Source organism: Lactuca sativa, chromosome 9 (assembly GCF_002870075.4).
Source record: "Lactuca sativa cultivar Salinas chromosome 9, Lsat_Salinas_v11, whole genome shotgun sequence".
NCBI lineage: Eukaryota > Viridiplantae > Streptophyta > Magnoliopsida > Asterales > Asteraceae > Lactuca > Lactuca sativa.
Genome location: NC_056631.2, coordinates 143797258 through 143809552, shown reverse-complemented (window position 1 = coordinate 143809552; position 12295 = coordinate 143797258).

The following is a 12295-nucleotide window of genomic DNA, read 5'->3' as shown; positions in this document are numbered from 1 at the left end:
CAAGATATTATACCAGTTATAGAAATTATAACCATCAAATGTTACTATCTCTTGAAACTCAACAAGAGAGAGGTTTTGCAGGGTGTAAAATTATTAACAGTTATCAACAGAATTTACCATAGTTTCATTTAGTATTTTCAATATTTAGTCTTTAAAAATTAATATCTTATATGTTTTCTTAAAACATTAATTTATTAAATTCTAGGATCCAAGTAACGAAACAAGTACATGGTTAGGTGACCTTTATCCCATAAACTTAATCATACTCGGTAGGTAGCGATTACCAATTACATATGATATGTAACTCCTAGATTATGGGATCTTAAACAACTATTATTTAGCTTGGCATGTTTATCTCATTTATGCCTCAAAAATCTTATGCTTAGGCGACCTTTATCACATAAGAAATTGATCAAATCATTCATTTAAAAAACATGTGAGTTGTATTTTACAAATGATTAGGTGACCTTTATCCCATAAGCAAATAAAAAAAACTCCTTGACTGTTTTTGATAACTCAAATGAATAAGGTGACCCAAAAATCCATATGAATTGTACAAAAATCCCAAGTGAATTTTAAATGGATTGTATAGATTTGAAGTTTTGTAAATACGGGTTATAAATGTTTTACAATTATAGTTTATAAAAACATGGTCTCATTAATATTTCATGCGTCCAACAATTTATGTACCATTTTGTAAAATTCATATCACTTGTTATGAGGTTCTTTAAGTGCCAAATAAAACTGCATTTTATTTGCCATTAACCGCGATCAATTATAAACTAAAATTCGCTATTTTAATGTTTAGTCGTAGATCGGTTTTAAGAACCGGTAACAGTCTTAATAAAACTTTATTTTATGCTTAAGATTTGGAGTTTTGGATGAGTTATAAAATCACTATTTAAAATCCCCTTTTAACAATCAAAAACTTATCACTTCATGAATTTATATAATAAATTAATTTTATTTTATAAACTCAAGATTATGCATCTTATGATAAAAGTCATATTTTGATAAACCAAAACTTGGGTGATGATACTTATGTTATAAATCTCATTTATCATGCATAAAACATAATATCAACATGTTGCGTTATGTTTAAAACACCAATATCATATATTAAGTTTCGACGCAAAAAATAATCACTAGTTTTGTTATATGTCGTTATAATGCTATAAACCAATTTTAGTCTTTTTAATAAAAACTCATCATTTATTATAAGGACATGGAGTTTATATAAAGTTTAAACATCTTTTACACCTTTTTCAAATATTTTAAAGTTGGGTATTTATATGTTTTACAATAACCATCTTATATTATCTTTTAAATATTTTTTACTCAAACTCCAAGTGATATTATCTTATGAAAAAAAATGTCATTTCACGTGTATAAACCAAGCCATGTCTAGTAATGTATATTTTTTACTCAAACTCCAAGTGATATTATCTTATAAGTTTTATTATAATGTGTATAAACCAAGCCATGTCTAGTAATAATTTTTGTGAGTCATCACAAGAATTATTAAGTCTTTCCTAAAGGACTAAAGGGACACTTCAAAAGGTCTTCAAGGTAGTCATTTCTTCATCTTGTTACATTTAAAAGGAATACAACTAGTTTAACTATTTGTTACAACAAATCAACAAATGAAAAATTACCTATTTATCTATTACATCTTATGAATAAATAAATATCAACAAAATGGATTCTTTATACACAACAACATATCAAATATTAAAACAAACAATTGTTTGTTTTTTCTAAGGGAACTTTTATATAACCAAAATACATGAAAAATGGTTATATATAAAAATAAACAATTTCAACCAAGAAGTCGTCAAAGAAGACAAATATGGATTTTTCTTAACCAAAGGAAGCTCATGCTTGTTTTCCAAAAAACCAAAGATTATCAAACATAAAAAATCATTCTAACATATAAAAGATGGATCTGATACCACTGTTGGATTTTGATACGAAATAAAATTTTGTTTGTCATAAAAACCAGCAATGGAAGACTTTAAAAATAACAAGTTTATTTTTAGTTCATAAAAAAACCAAACCACCATGGATCCATTTATAGAGGTTAGAATGAAATAAAACCAACCATAGGATGTTTTAGAGATAACCTTTGAAGCCTTTGAACATACTTGGTTTTGGGGTGTTGATGAAGATAACAAAAGATCAAAGTGTATGATCTTCTCTACAAGTATCCACCATCAAGAGTAAGGCACTTGGGATGCCAGTTCCTTCTTGTATTCTTGAATTTCTAAATCCTTTAAGTGCTTAACTCCATTAAGCACTAAAGGGAACAACTCAAGAGGTCTTATAAACACCAAACTAACTTCAAAAGAGGGAGAGGAAGAAGAGAAGAAGAACCCACACTTTTAGAGAGAAAAGAGAGGAGGAAGAAGAAGAGCTTCACTCTTGCAAAAATGCAAGCCTCATGCATCTCTTATATAGCCCATGAAAAGTAAGGTCAAACCATTAAGATAATCTAAAGTAATGGGAGCCTTTAGAAGGATGGGAGAAAAAAGGTGGAGGGTTGAAAAAGCAACCTCCCACACCATCATTATGCCTTTTAAAAAGTAAGATTCTCTATTTTTATAAACTCAATGTTTATAAAATATAAACTTTGTCTTTAGGTAAAAGACAAAATAATCCAACTAGTCGAAAGTGTTGTGCATGACTTAATAATTCATACCATATGAAATAATAACTAGTAATACTCTCTTATAATTATTAATTTCACAAAAAAAATAATTATTCCCTAATTAAAATACATGAATCGATATTATTTATTAATATACATATTATTAATTAATATACAAAATGTGCCAACTTGATAAAGGTGTGACCCTAGAGGATCATATATTAGTAGCAATATCACTTCATAATGATTCGTGGGCATATAGATCCAACACTATAAGTGATTCTTGTGATTGTTTGGCTATAAGGGAAATTTGGGAAACATGGAATAGAATTGATGATTCCATTGTTAGTTTATGTACCAAGATTGATATTGTTTGTGGTTTTATGTACTCGAAAACAACCAATGATATATTAAGTGATTTGGGAATGAGTCGTATTGGGTAAAGAGTGTTCTTAATCAACTTGAATTCTTAACTCTTTCATTTGAGTGATTGTAAGCATTATGAACCTAGTATTTTGATAAAGGTCTTAATGATTAACTCATCATGTGGATGGAGGTTGATTGAGTATTTCAAAACTTGGTAACCTTTATTTAGTCCTAAATAACCATTTGGTAAAGTTTGGTAGCCATTGGAGGTATAAAGAAAAATTTACAAAGATTTTAGCAAAATTCTACATAAAATGGTGACTTGTTGTCGTGACATAAAATGGTGACTTGTTGTCATGACATGGGGTGTGAAAAAATTACAAGGGGGTGTGTCAGTCTTGATAGGGGACGTGTCCTTTTGACATGGGTCGTGTCAATGGTTCTGTTATGTGTATGTTTTTTTGTGAAAAACCTAGTAAACGACCATCGATTGCCCTTAAACTTTATAGTTAAGCTAATAGGAAGTAAATAAGATTATGGGGGATATCTAATTGATAAAAAAATATGTGAGGGGTATTTTGGTCAATTTAGTTACTTATTTCCATCCATGTTATATAGGAGGTAACTGAGAGTGTTTCTCTAAAGAAAAGAACTAGAAGTGGACTAGAATGCCTTCTTGTGATTGAGGTGAGTACGTGTTGACATTTTCCTACTTTGGGGTACATTGTAACAACCCAAAATTTTTGAATTTTGAATTCTTCAATTTTTATTAAAGATAGCCTCGTTTCACTATTTTATAATAGAGTTTTGGGTCTATTTGGGTGCTTGAGGCTTAGTATAACCTAGATATAAGTCTTAGGAAGGGTGAGAATGTGTGTATCATCACAAAATCTGGCCACACCCGAGTGTGCGGCGAGTCATCTGCACATAGCCAACCGCACACCCCCCCCCCCTTAGCCTCACACTCCAACCTATATAAAGGACCTAAGTCAACCTTACACCCTTTTTCACGCTCCTTCAAGTTGGAACATTCTCTCTCAAGAGTTCTTCAAGTTTTCCTCTCCAATCATCAAAGCAAGTAAGTAAACACCCCTAGATCTTTACTAAAAACATGTTGGAAAGCCTTTGCCTCGAGTTTGATCCATGAAATCATCATTTTAGATGATCTTCATGTGTGTACGGCCGCACATACATCATGTGTAACCGCACACACATCTTTTGGCCCTAAAATGGGCTTATACACTCACCTAAGCTTAACATCGACCAAAACACCTTCTTATAATCATCACAAGGCCTTGGAAAATTGATTTGGTCAATTTTTTAGCAATGTGTATAGCCGCACACACCATGTGCAACCGCGCACACCCTTTTTAGGGTCCAAAATGGCCCTAAACTCCCAGTCCGGCCAAGCAATTGTGAAAACGCCTTCACTAGAACGTCCCAAAGGCTTAGAACCACGATTTTGACACACTTCATAGTGAGTGTGTGTCCGCACACATACTTGGCCGCACACTCTGGCCGACACACACAAAAGCCATGATTTTGTGGCCTTACACTCCAGTATAGGGCTATACACTCCTTATGTGCAACCATATGCGTCGATAACACTTAAGTCTTAGTGTTTTATGTCCTTAGTACATGTCCCTATCATCATTAGTGGAGATAACTACTAATGTGTTCACATATATGTAATTATATGTTAAATAGGATTCATTTACGCTAAAGACTTCATTTGACACCCAACAATCCTATAGCGATCTTTCATTCAATTTACTCACTGCAGGCGAGTTCATACCCCTTAATCGACCCTTTAAATATTTTTAAATGCTTTTATGGGGGGGGGGGAATACAAGTTGAAACAGACAAGTTATAGTATCAATCACATGTGATTTATAATTTGCAGCCAAGAGGATTTTCTACACTTTTAACTGCTTTGCCAACAAAACTGCTTTAAATGTTTATCAAACTCATCTTTCATGATAAATTGTTATAAAACTATTTCCAAACCCTTTTAAACTTCTTTTGTTCCCAAACCATATCTACACCAATATATTTATATAAGTAAGAGTTGAAGGACTTAGGACTGATAACTCACCTTACTTCCTGTTCTTGTTTGATGTGGACTTAGGGCATATTGTTATCTGTCCGACTGTCGTTGAATTCTTAGTTATATAATATGTATATTTGTGTTGGATATAAAAATCTTCACTTTAGTTCAATAGCTTTGTGTACTAAGGGCATACAATTAACATTTCTATTTAACTATAATAGGTATAGTTAAGGATTACCACTCATTACCACTATTACCATGACACTTACTATAGTTAGTACAGTTATGATTGAAAACATGTTTAATAATAAGCAAGGAGAATACTACATACTATACAAGAGAACACTCTATACATTATACCAAAAAGTACATTATACACTAATACAAGAGAATATACTAAAACAGAATGTGACATACTACTTCTCGATACGACACTTCACTGTGCTATCACCTTGTAACCAGAGTCTCCTAGAGGGAGAGTGGACATTATGTTTATAGATCTATATGGGACAGACGCTCCTACATCCCGACTGCTAGCTACAGTCCGAGCCGACTAGGCCCAGGGGTGACAAAATGTCTCCATACCACGCATGACCTGGAGGGTCATCTGTTATTCGATCGTCAATCAGCATGGTTACAGACGAATTTACATTCGGACCTTTAATTAATACATTAAGAATTAAAGGCAAAACAGACTCGCTGAGGTGTATTGTACATTTAATACTACCTGGAGTCTGCATTTTTATTGCATTCAGCCGGCAGTGACACTGCTGGGGTAAAATATTATTTTCCCAATTACTTTACATGAATGAAGTCTAAACTATATTTTCATACTGATAATTTCACTAGGAAAACTTTTACACTTTCAAAGGATCAAACATGCAAATAACCGAGTCTTTGTAGAAGACTACTTTTGCTGGAAAATATAGGATTTTCTAGGGACCATACTATTTTCAAGCATTGATAACTGCTATTATATTACATGATTGTAAACACTTTTATACAAGAAATGACACTAAATACTTATGAACTCACCAGCTTTATGCTGATACTCATTTTCAAAATAACTTGTATTCTCAGGTCATCAGTAGACAGGTACAGATGCAGCTTTTGAGAAGATGGAGTACATACAAGACTCATCTTTTATTCTGATTATACTTTTGGTGTCTAACAAACTGTACAGAACACGCTTGTATTACAATTATTATATTAATGCAATGGATGTTCTTGGTTGTCTTTACGATTAAGCATTGTTATGATACTGTGCATGACGTCCTCCACCCCAGAACGTATTCCACTGTTCTCGGTTTTAGGGTGTGACATACATGGCAAAATGGTTTTATGATAATGAAATGCAATGCTTTGATATATGAAATGTTTTGAAATGAAGTGTTAAATGTTTTTAAAAATTATGTTTTGAAGAATGATTTGAATGTAAGAATGTTTTGAAAGAATGCTTTAAAAGTAAGAATGTTTTGAAAGCAAAATATATTTTGGAAGAACAAATGTTTGAAATGTGAAATGTGTTATTTAAAATTCTTTCATTCTAAGAGCCTGTGAAATTATAAATGATGATGTAGTTATTATTAATGTGGAAATTAAAAGCTCAGAGGAAAGTAAAAATGAAAGAAAGTAAAGAAAGAATGAAAGTTGTATGGGCCATGATGCCTCGTAAGAGGTCTAGATGAATCTACTAGGTGACACCTCCCTTTCCCGAAGTAGATTTCCTAGTTAGCACGATGCCTTGATAGATTGATTTTTTCTTTCCACCTTTGTCTAAAATTGGGGGTACCCTAAGTATAAAATTTCACAACGGTTTTATACCAAAATTAGCCCGTGATAAAGGAGAAAAAAAATTAGAAAAATGTCTTTCGAAATGAAATGGAAAGAAATGAAATGATATTTATGATGTGTATGAAAAGATTTTTCCTTGAAAAGGCTTGAAAATGTTTTATGGTCTAAAACTATGTTTTTCAAAATTAAATATTTTTGATGAAAGTGTGATAAATGTTTTAGGTGACAAAACTACGTAGCTCACAACACATTTTTGTCTTACGTATATGTTTTTAATGTGACAACCCGATATTTAGAGACAATATAATGTAAAACCAGTCAAATTTAGGTCAAAATATAAATTTCCTAAAATCTTATTTGGGTTAAATCAAGTGGTAGGAATCGTATCAAGGTTTTTGTACATATAAAGAACCCTAAAATCCGAGTTATAACGAAGAAGTTATGACCAATCGAAAATTCTCGGCAAAACCGGCAACACCGATTAAACGAAAAACGCGAAGTTTCAATGAAATAGTTTTTAGCCTTAAGTATCTAAACGAAAGTTGTAGATAACATTAAACCGTAGACGTACATAAAAGAAAGTCCAAATCTGACTTCATATGAGGAAATTATGATTTTTCCAAGATCCGGATATAGCAGCAGACAGCTAAAAACTCGAAATAGAGATCGAGAGACTTTTTGCCGAAACAACCTAAATGATATTTGAAGGTCTCAACAATAGTAGTGAAACGATGAAAAGTCTGAAGAAAACGAACATCGGATGAAGAAGTTATTGATTTTTAACAAAATTTTCATGTCCCGACCCGTTAAAAATAAATAATTAAATATAACGTCAAAATTTGCCAATGATGTCTAAACAAGAGTTGTAGAGCATATTTTCAGCTACGTGTGCATATAAAGAACGTCGAAAATGGAGCTCGTACACGAAAGTTACGGGTTTTACAAATTTGAGGCCCGAAATCTGAGGCTGTCAGGCTTGCCACGACGTGGCACTGTTTTGTCGCGACCCGACAAGTGACTGAGGACGTCCAATCAATGGAAGAGGATAAGACTTGCTCCCCACGATGTGGCCAGCCTTATCCATGACGTGGCACACCATAAATGCCCCTATAAATAGATTTCAAGGGCTTCGAGTTTCATTGCTCAGTTCTCTTCTTTCTCGCGCCGAAACTCTGCGTTTAAGCCCCCGAGACCCTCCCAAAGCCCCGGTTTTCACCTTGAAGTCCCGAAGGAAGGTTTTGTGTTCGCGAGATTCCCGAGATTCCCGAGAATCCTGAGATTTTCCCGCGTTTTCAACTCTTCATGTCGAAGTTTTGCTCGATTCTTCTCTCGACTACTTCAAATCAACCACTTCAATCACGTGAGTTCATACCCTTATAAACTACATTTTCAAATGTTTATCAATGCTTTTTTACACTTTTAAGGGGATAATACAAGTAAACACACGGTTATCCCCGTGTGAAAGACATAAATCTTTGTTATACTTTTTGGTTATATAATCAATCACATGTGACTTATAACTAACATACAATTGGATTTACTACATTTTTAGCCGTTTCACCAAACAGAATACTTCAAATAGCTTTCTCAAACATTTGTACATGTTTTTTTTTTTTTTTTTTTTTTTTTTTTTTTAACTCACTGATTGAACTTTTATGTCTATATAGGTATACATGATCTATATAACGTATATTTAGACGACATTCGGACGAATAACTGATACCCTAAGACCACATCCCAACGAGAATAAAAAAAAAAGAAATAAGGCGTGCTAGTGGTTCCAAGTCTTTTAAACCTTTCTTATTTAACTATACATATATAGGAAAGCATTTAACAATATAAAAGTATAAAAGAGGTTTTGTAAAACCTTTGAAGAGTTTAATAAATAAGAATTTATGACTTGATGTCAGTTTATAAAACAATTCGAAAACAGTTGACAAGACAGTTTTAAGTGTAAGAAAACCTTTGTTTGAAGCACAACTATAACATATTTCAAAAAGGAAACATACAGTTTGTAAGACAGTTTATAAAAATAAACTGTCTTACAAACTGTATGTTTCCTTTTTGAAATATGTTATAGTTGTGCTTCAAACAAAGGTTTTCTTACACTTAAAACTGTCTTGTCAACTGTTTTCGAATTGTTTTATAAACTGACATCAAGTCATAAATTCTTATTTATTAAACTCTTCAAAGGTTTTACAAAACCTCTTTTATACTTTTATATTGTTAAATGCTTTCCTATATATGTATAGTTAAATAAGAAAGGTTTAAAAGACTTGGAACCACTAGCACGCCTTATTTCCTTTTTTTTTGTTCTTGTTGGGATGTGGCCTTAGGGTATCAGTTATTCGTCCGAATGTCGTCTAAATATACGTTATATAGATCATGTATACCTATATAGACATAAAAGTTCAATCAGTTAGTTCAGTTCCGACACTCTTGGGTAGCAAGGGTGTATAAACCTACTTGGACACTCATCAATTACATTCCAGTAAACTATTATAGGAATAGTTTAGGGGATACAAAATATTATTCCTATTACAAGGAATCACGCAAGATACAGTTCATTCATGAGTAATCTTTTCATACAAAAAGGTACTTCATTATATTACTTGTGAACTTGTTGTTAGAAAACATGTGAGACAATGGCTTTGTTAGTACCAAACGAAAGTCCCCATCTGTAACCAGAGTCTCCTGGAGGGAGAGCGTGAATTTGTGTATAGATCTATACGGGTTTGACGAACCCGCACCTAAACTGTAAGCTCCAGTTAGGCCGGCAGGCCTGGGGTGACAAATGTCGACATTAGTACCATGTCTAGTATGGTTATGAGAAACTTACCAACAGCAGAAACAACAACTCTTGTACGTAGTAATATACATTTAACTCAGTCATGCTTAGGGGTAATAACTATACTATGGGATATTATTAGCATGTTCACAATTTGGGATAAACACCCTTTTAACTAGTTTTACTTAAACAAAAGACTCACAGGGAGTATTAAAAACATATTCGATATAGATAAACTATTTTCCTTATTACCTTTATATTATGACTCATACACATAAACGACGAGGTAGACTATAACTTTTATAGTAATAGTTAAACAAGGGGAAAACCGTCACATTTACAATGATGCTTACTTTCAAAACGGTCAGGTCTTGGTAGAATACTACTTTCAAAACGCTCAGGTCTTGGTAGAAGAGTAATTTCAAAACATTCGGGTCTTGGTAGAAGACTACTTTTTATACTAGTAGGAAATATTGGATTTTCTAGGGTTTTCATACTTATACTAAATGTTTCATCAAACATCCACCTGTCTTTTATAACAACTTTTCAAAGCAATAACATTAAAATACTTATGAATTCACCAGTTTTATTGCTGATACTCGCTTTCAAAATAACTTGTATTCTCAGGTTACAAATAGGCAGGTACCGATGCAAGGTTTAGAGAAGACGGAGCAGTCAAGACTCGTCTTTTATTTTGAGTATTCATTATGTTGTTTTATACTATGAAAGATCACACTTGTAGACAAAATTATTATATTAATGAAATGGATGATGTTGTTTCTTGTTTACTACTTTACATTGTTGTGATACATACATGACGTCCTCCACCACGGAACGTTTCCGGTATTCTTGATTTTGGGGTGTGACATTTAATGCCATGTACTCAAGGTTATATTCAAGGAGAAAGATTATAGACGGAAGTTAGAAGTCATGTGATAGAGAAAGGAGTGGAACCTGTTAAGTTCCTTATTAATGTATTGATGTAATTTATATTTTCTTGCTATGGTTATATGATGTGTAACGGTAACACCCAAGGTTTTAATTGTAGATGCTTTTCTGGGACCGGTTCGTAATCAAATGTGGGTTGACACCCGTAATGATTTTTATAGCCATACCATTTTCAAAAGCTTTTAAAAAATGGGTGTTATTGTTTGATATCAGAGTCATAGTTTAAGCGAATTAGGATTGGATCATTCCACTCCTAGGCTTAGACTTTGGTTATGGAAATTGTGAATTTAAGTTAGATATAATCTTATGCAACATGTGATCAAAAGGAATTCCCATCCTAGATGTTTTATGAAACTCTAGATAAGTTAGATGAATTTGTAGAATGCTATATTGAGTGCATTTAAAGTGTGAAATAGGCAATCTAGACCATTGGATTAAAGTATTTAAGTGGTGAAGTCAAGTTCGGTTATGTAAAATGTTAGTATAATAGTGTAGGGCCCCTACTATTATAAGCACATGATACATACACGAACATGGTGGAAACATGAAAGGGTTTTCTGAAATATGGTAAAGATTCAGGTGAGTTAGAGACTTACTAAACACATGCATTATGTTAAACAAGAGTTATGAAGGAGTTTGAAGCATGTGAATGGATAATGGATAGCTTTGACAACTTTGTCTTTTCTATCAAAGTCAAAAAACTTGTATATAAATGAAATTACTTGATATACATTTCATGTAAGATCAAAATTGAGTTTATACCTTTTAAATACCATTGATAGTGAGTTAGAAACATCGACGAATAAAGCACAATGAACTATTTAATTTGTTAACAATCAATTAGGTATAAAGAGACATAGTTTGAATTTTGGTAAAAGTCTAAAATGGGACAAGAATTGGAATTCCAAATCTACGATTAAGAAACTAGTTGAAGTTGGTTATTTAGGACAAACTTATGTTGTTAAATAGGAGTGACAAGTTCAAATTGCAAGCTAGTTAATCTAGAAAAGAATGGAATTTAATAATGATTTTCATCTTTAGATGAAACTAAATACTTGGATGTAATTGAAGACACTAAATGTGAGGACAATGAGCTAATTTGTGAAATGGTGATAGTATGATGAAATGTAGATAATACTAGAAAGCATGACTAAGATAACTTGGGAAGGAGTTTGATGTAGTTAACTCAATGAGACCTATTGGAATCCTAAGGAGTTGACAAGGAGTTTGAAGCATGTGAATGGATAATGGATAGTTTTGACAACTTTGTCTTTTCTGTCAAAGTCAAAAAACTTGTATATAAATGAAATTACTTGATATACATTTCATGTAAGATCGAAATTAAGTTTATACCTTTTAAATACCATTGATAGTGAGCTAGGAACACCGACGAATAAAGCACAATGAACTATTTAATTTGTTAACAATCAATTAGGTATAAAGAGACATAGTTTGAATTTTGGTAAAAGTCTAAAATGGGACAAGAATTGGAATTCCAAATCTACGATTAAGAAACTAGTTGAAGTTGGTTATTTAGGACAAACTTATGTTGTTAAATAGGAGTGACAAGTTCAAATTGCAAGCTAGTTAATCTAGAAAAGAATGGAATTTAATAATGATTTTCATCTTTAGATGAAACTAAATACTTGGATGTAATTGAAGACACTAAATGTGAGGACAATGAGCTAATTTGTGAAATGGT